The 7,411-nt window shown below is 39.7% G+C and overlaps 1 long non-coding RNA gene across 2 annotated transcripts; it reads left to right on the forward strand.

Annotated features, from left to right (window-relative positions):
* Position 1: 1 nt before the first annotated feature.
* LOC140578359 (uncharacterized) lies at positions 2–7,411 on the forward strand. Of its 2 annotated transcripts, XR_011982499.1 has the most exons (4): positions 2–90; positions 1,433–1,499; positions 5,545–5,631; positions 6,328–7,411. It is a non-coding gene; the product is annotated as an uncharacterized lncRNA (long non-coding RNA). The 2 variants fall into 2 exon arrangements; XR_011982498.1 differs by having other exon boundaries at positions 5,545–7,411.

Genomic DNA, 7,411 nt, shown 5'->3' on the forward strand with positions numbered 1-7,411 from the left:
ACGCAGAGTGCGCATGCGTTTTTTTTTTTTCTCTCTCCCCCCCCCACACACAGTACCAGGGGATCAAAAGACTGACCGATCATAAATCAGGTCAGAAAAATGTTAAACAGGTTACATAAATTGGTTAATAGTTTCCTATTTTAGGATATAGGATTCATGTAATATATTGTTTGATTTCCTTTTTTAGTTTATCAGAGTTAAGAGTTAGAAGAGCCGGTTAGTAAATTTGTTGATCACAAGAGTCCTTGTGAGCAACGTTTGCTAAGGATTTGCAGACTCGGTACAAACAAATGGTTATGTATTCTGCATGTTAAACGAGACTGAAGTTAGCTATTCATTTGTAGCTTCCGACTCTTTTGGCTTCTTAGTTGTTGCGTTTTATTCCTTGGCTTAAGTTTCGTATTTGTAGCTTTCCTAGAGCAGTGTGTTCACAGTGGCACGTTGCGGATTTTATAATTTAAACGTTTTGAAAAAACAAAATAACGTATGAATAAAACGTTTAAGGTATTACACGTATATTTATTTTATATAGGTATTTCATAAATCTTAATTTACACAGGCATAATGTGACATTTCTTAAGAGTAAACTGGCAAGAGAGCACCGAGGTGAAATCAGTTTTAGGTTGGATATTCGACGGATATTCAGATCCACACTCTACAAACTTAGCGGCGGTGCTTCACCTACGCTAGACGCCATAAGGCGGTCGAAACACAGCCAGATCAATTTCACAGCCTCGGAGGCGCTCGCGCACCGCTGATTTAGGGACCGTCAACGAATTACTTTCAGAATAATAAAATACTGATTGCTTGCAATGACTTCAATGCAATGGGACCCAGTAACTCCAAAATGAGTGCATGTTCTACAACTACCTGACATACACAGGGACTACTCACTTTTTTACAGTTTATTATATTTTAAATCATCATTTTAAAAGGAAAAAGTGGGTAAATAGATTTCTTTCAATAGTTTCTAGTCAATGGGAGCTTATGACGCCCAAATGGGGGCAAATTATTATACTACCTGAGGCCTATAGGACACAGCAACTTTCATTTGATTTTAACCCTTTGTGTGCTTGATATGATCTTTTGAAAAACCGACGCATGGTCAGAGCCCATTGGTGTCATTTAGTGATGCACAAGGTCTCCTTCAGTGTCTAATTCAGACGCAAGCAGTTTTTGGACGTTTTAGTTGCAATGCATCATGGGACAAATATTTGAGGTCCGGACTTAATTCTTTATGTATTTGTACCTCTATACACATCAGAATGATAAGGAGTGTCTCCAACAACTTACCTAGGCAATTTGTGGGCGCTTCGGTCCTCATTTCAATTGTGAGCAAAAAATTCAAACATCGCATGCGTCTGAATTAGACACTGAAGTAGACCTTCAGTACCATAGGGCTCTGACCATGTTTCGTTTTTTCACGTGCCAGGTGTGAGAATTTGTTGATGAGCAAGGTCCAAGGGAAGCGGGGACTTGGAAGGATGGGAGCTATAAAGGTAAGGCACAGGAGATGTTGAGAACACAGAATAAAAGCTCAGTAGGTCGCATGAAAACAACAATACCTGACATAGAATGTGGGGGTGATCCGGGTATTAAAGGCAGCAGGACAGGTGCAGTCACTTAGTCGTCTGACTAGGGGAGGTGTGGGATGTGACAGTAACTTTCCGAAAATTTAGAGGTGCTATATAGTGGGTTTTATTAACATTGAACATCATTAGGGTGACACAAATTCACAATAAGAATACATATACAGCAGGGAAAATAAGTATTTGACACATCAGCATTTTTATCAGTAAGGGGATTTCTAAGTGGGACACAAAATGTCCACCAGATGTTGCCATCAAGCCAAATATTGAATTCATACAAAGAAATCAGAACACACACACATATATATATATATATATATACACTCACCTAAAGGATTATTAGGAACACCTGTTCAATTTCTCATTAATGCAATTATCTAATGAACCAATCACATGGCAGTTGCTTCAATGCATTTAGGGGTGTGGTCCTGGTCAAGACAATCTCCTGAACTCCAAACTGAATGTCAGAATGGGAAAGAACGGTGATTTAAGCAATTTTGAGCATGGCATGGTTGTTGGTGCCACACGGGCCGGTCTGAGTATTTCACAATCTGCTCAGTACCCTGGGATTTTCACACACAACCATTTCTAGGGTTTACAAAGAATGGTGTGCAAAGGGAAAAACATCCAGTATGCGGCAGTCCTGTGGGCGAAAATGCCTTGTTGATGCTAGAGGTCAGAGGAGAATGGGCCGACTGATTCAAGCTGATAGAAGAGCAACTTTGACTGAAATAACCACTCGTTACAACCGAGGTATGCAGCAAAGCATTTGTGAAACCACAACACGCACAACCTTGAGGCGGATGGGCTACAACAGCAGAAGACCCCACCGGGTACCACTCATCTTCACTACAAATAGGAAAAAGAGGCTACAATTTGCACGAGCTCACCAAAATTGGACAGTTGAAGACTGAAAAATGTTGCCTGGTCTGATGAGTCTCGATTTCTGTTGAGACATTCAAATGGTAGTCAGAATTTGGCGTAAACAGAATGAGAACATGGATCCATCATGCCTTGTTACCACTGTGCAGGCTGGTGGTGGTGGTGTAATGGTGTGGGGGATGTTTTCTTGGCACACTTTAGGCCCCTTAGTGCCAATTGGGCATCGTTTAAATGCCACGGCCTACCTGAGCATTGTTTCTGACCATGTCCATCCCTTTATGACCACCATGTACCCATCCTCTGATGGCTACTTCCAGCAGGATAATGCACCATGTCACAAAGCTCGAATCATTTCAAATTGGTTTCTTGAACATGACAATGAGTTCACTGTACTAAAATGGCCCCCACAGTCACCAGATCTCAACCCAATAGAGCATCTTTGGGGTGTGGTGGAACGGGAGCTTCGTGCCCTGGATATGCATCCCACAAATCTCCATCAACTGCAAGATGCTATCCTATCAATATGGGCCAACATTTCTAAAGAATGCTTTCAGCACCTTGTTGAATCAATGCCACGTAGAATTAAGGCAGTTCTGAAGGCGAAAGGGGGTCAAACACCGTATTAGTATGGTGTTCCTAATAGTCCTTTAGGTGAGTGTATATATTAGTGCTGTCAAATGATAAAATTTTTAAATCAGATTAATCACAGTGTTGCTGTGGATTAATTTGTCAGATTTACGGTAGTTCGGGCTAATTGTAAGTGAAGGAAGATAAAGACCATTTAAACTGAGGTACCTTAAATCCGACAAGTTGTCCAGCTAAGCAAAAAATCTTGCTTTTTGATATGGGTCCGTGGTATTGCACTTCTGTGGCAGATAGAATGTATCCGACTTGTGTTCAAGATGTTCAATAAACATGTTAAGTGCATATATATTCCTTTTTTTCTTGAGTCTCTTTGCTCATGCAAAATGAAATACGATTAATTTAAATTAGAAATGAATGATATTTAATTGTGATTAATCGAAATTAATCAACAGCAACCGTACACTTTATTTAATACTTTGTAGAAAAGCCTTTGTTGGTGATTACAGCTTCTCGACACCTCTTGTATGGAGAGACCAGTCATCTGCATTTCTCAGGAGTGATTCTGGCCCAATCTTCCACACAAATGGTCTTTAAATCTTGAAGGTTCCTTGGGCCTCTTTTATGAACTTTGATCTTCAGTTCTCTCCATAGATTTTCTATGGGATTTAGGTCAGGTGATTGACTGGGCCATTCAAGCAACTTGATTTTCTTTCTTTGAAACCAATTCATTGTTTCCTTGGCCTTGTGTTTTGGATCATTGTCTTGCTGAAATGTCCACCCTAGTTTCATTTTCAGCTTTCTGGTAGATGGCAGCAGATTTTTATCCAGAATGTCCTGGTACATTTCTCCATTCATCCTGCCTTCAATAATATGAAGTCTGCCAGTACCCCTTGCTGAAAAGCAGCCCCAAACCATGATGCTTCCACCCCCAAACTTAACTGTTGCTATGTTGTTCTTGGGGTGGTGGGCAGTGCCATTTCTTCTCCAAACATGGTGTGTAGAATGACAGCCAAAAAGTTCAATTTTGCTTTCATCTGACCATACTATAGTCTCCCAGTAATCCACAGGCTTCTCCAAATGCTGTTTTGCAAACTTTAACTGAGCCTCAACATGGTTTTTGTTCAGCAATGGAGTCTTGTGTGGTGAGTGTGCATGGATGCCATGGCGGTTCAGTGCATTGCTTATAGTTTTCTTTGAAACAACAGTACCTGCTGATGCAAGGTCTTCCTGAAGTTCTGCCCGAGTGGTTCTTGGCTCTTGGAGAAGTCTCCTGATTATTCTTTGGACTCCTCGGAACAGGGATCTTACGTGGAGCACCTGATTGTGGCCGGTTTATGGTGAACTGATGCTCTTTCCATTTCCGGTCCACAGTGCTCACAGGAACATTCAGCATTCTGGAAATGCTCCTATAACCATTCCCATCAGAATGCTTTTCAACGATAAGATTACGAAGATCTTGGGAGAGTTCTTTGCTCTTACCCATCATGAAGTCTTTCCTGTGTGCCTCTTGGGTAATGAGAAGCCATTATAGGCCATCAATTAGGACTAAAGCAGCTGATATCAATTAGTACTGATAGAGGGCAGGGTTTCTCTCTCAATACTGACAGATTTCAGGTGATCTGGCTTTCTATGCCATTTTGCACCTTGTTATCTTCATGTGTTCAATACTTATTCCCTGTGTCATTTCACTTTATTTATTATGACTCAACTTGTATACTTAAATGTTCTGATTTCTTTGTATGAATTCAATATTTTTCTTGATGGCAACATCTGGTGGACATTTTGTGTCAATAGCCCACTTAGAAATCCCCTTACTGATAAAAATGCTGATGTGTCAAATACTTATTTTCCCCGCTGTATAGTGCTTGAAAGGATACAAACAAAAGTTGCTGTGTCTTATAGGGCTGAGGTAGTACTACAATTGGCACCAGGTTTTAGGTTGTAGGCTCCCATGGCCTAGGAGCTATTGAAAAAAAAGTCTAATTTTTAGAGAAAAAAAATCATATCAAGTATACAAAGGGTTAAAATCGAATTAAAGTTGCTGTGTCCTATAGGCCTCTGATAGAACTACAATTGGTACTAGGTTTTGGGTCGCAGGCTCCAACAGGCTAGGAGTTATTGAAAAAAAGGGCAAATTTTAGAGAAAAAAATTCATATCAATTAAACAAAGGGTTAAAATCGAATGAAAATTGCTATGTCCTATAGGCCTCAGGTAGTATAATAATTTGCACCCATTTGGGCGTCATAAGCTCCCATTGCCTAGAAGCTATTGAAAGAAATCTATTTACCCACTTTTTCCTTTTAAAATGATAATTGAAAATGCAATAAAGTGTTAAAAATGAGTAAAGTTCACAGTGTCCTGTGTATGTCAGGTAGTTGTAGAATATGCACTAATTTTGGAGTTACTGGGTCCCATTGCATTGAAGTTATTGCAAGCAATCAGCTTTTTATTATTCTGACAGTAATTTGTTGACGGTCCCTAAATCAGCGGTGCGCGAGCGCCTCTGAGGCTGTGGAATTGATCTGGACGTCTTACGACCGCCTTATGCCGGCTAGCGTGAGTGAAGCACCGCCGGTAAGTCTGGAGAGTGTGGATCTGAATATCCGTCGAATATCCAACCTAAAACTGATTTCATCTCGGTCAAGAGAGCACGGTGAGCAATTGTACACATCCATTTAAATAAGAAGCTATAATTTCAAATGGAATGGGAAGTTCTTCATTTTGAGCCAGGCAAATATGAAATACATGGTTTACAGCAGCTATGCCACTGTACCACTGAACAACTTAGTCTTGAACAGATTTTTACACTGGAAAACAGCTTGAAACTTGACATATTGAGCAATTAATTTGAATAAGGTGCTACATTTCTAATTAGGATTTGTAGGTCTTCTTTTTTATTGGGCCAGACACAGGAAAAGCAACTGCAAACACCTCACAATGGTAGCACACATAAACAGTTAAATATGCAAAATGTAAATAAAACAAATAAAATATATACACATGGCAAAGTACTTGAAGGACTGACATAAACCACAAATGCATATTGTTAGAACAGTCTAAAACAATTATACAATTTTAATCTTACAATCATGCAAATATAAAGTTCACTCACTACTACATATATAAGCTATAAATATACATCTACCATGTTGGAAGTAAATCTGTTATGTAATTGTGTTTTGCTAGATGAAATGACATTCATAGAGTGTATGATTGCATTGAATTTAAATGAATTAAATTCTTTTGTCATGCCAATTCAACATCTTACAGGGTATGGTTAATTCAAACTACAATTCATAAATTCTGAACAACCCTGGTAAGTTACATAATGAGCTAACCAATCAAACTTGCTATGTATTCAGTAACATCTTTCGAATTGGGAAGGTGAATCACCCATCACTACCAGTAATGGCAGAGAATTATGCAAGCCAACAGAAGACAGTGTTATCCAGGAAGCTTTTGCGGGTGGCCATGAACCCCTTGGACCATCTCAGGAATGCACAATTCATAGAAAAATAAGACTGGCCTGGGGTGAAATAATGAGCCCCCCTGGTCTGGTGTAGGATAAATGAAAAGAGGAACACACCAGAATCATGCCCTCAGTGCACCGTGCAGCTTCTGACAGCTCGCCATTTCTATGCCACTGGTGGATTTCTGCAGACCTACAGATGCGCATGACCTCAGCAAGGCTGCTGTGTCCTGCATCTATGCATGCATTAATCACACCTCTGTTGCACCGTACACATAATTACAATGTCCAGCACGAGAGTATGCCTTGCATGACACTAAAAGTGGTTTTCATTTCATTTCAGGCATACCTGGCCTTGTAGGTGCAGTGGATGGAACCCAGGGTTCCCCCTGGAGTTTGATTTCAATTCTTCACTTTTCTTTGTATTTTTGCTTCTACTAATCAAATTCTTCACTTTTTTTCAGCATCCGTTTTTTTTAGTCACTCTCTCGCCGCTTCTTAATAAATTAATCATTAAACTCACTGAATATACATCTCTTCTAACAATCACACTGTGATTGGTCAACTAACGGCATGGGCGAGTCACGAGTCTACTTGATAAGGTTGGGAGAATCGTGAATACTGTGTAAAAATTTGCATGCTGGCATGCTGAAAATATGATGTATAGTACGCTTTTCGGAAATAATGTTCTAATTACTATGTATATAAGGTAAGCTAATACTTTCCCGGTGTTTCATAGTACCTTTGAGAGGGATATTCTAAAACGCTTAATGTGAAAACGCTTAATGTGGTTTAATGTACCAATATAGCGACCAATAATCACCAAATTTCGCACACACACATCTGGTCATAAAGACTTTCACCTGACAAAAAATCAAAACCGAA

The sequence above is a fragment of the Paramormyrops kingsleyae genome, chromosome 14, assembly GCF_048594095.1.
Source record: "Paramormyrops kingsleyae isolate MSU_618 chromosome 14, PKINGS_0.4, whole genome shotgun sequence".
Taxonomy (NCBI): domain Eukaryota; kingdom Metazoa; phylum Chordata; class Actinopteri; order Osteoglossiformes; family Mormyridae; genus Paramormyrops; species Paramormyrops kingsleyae.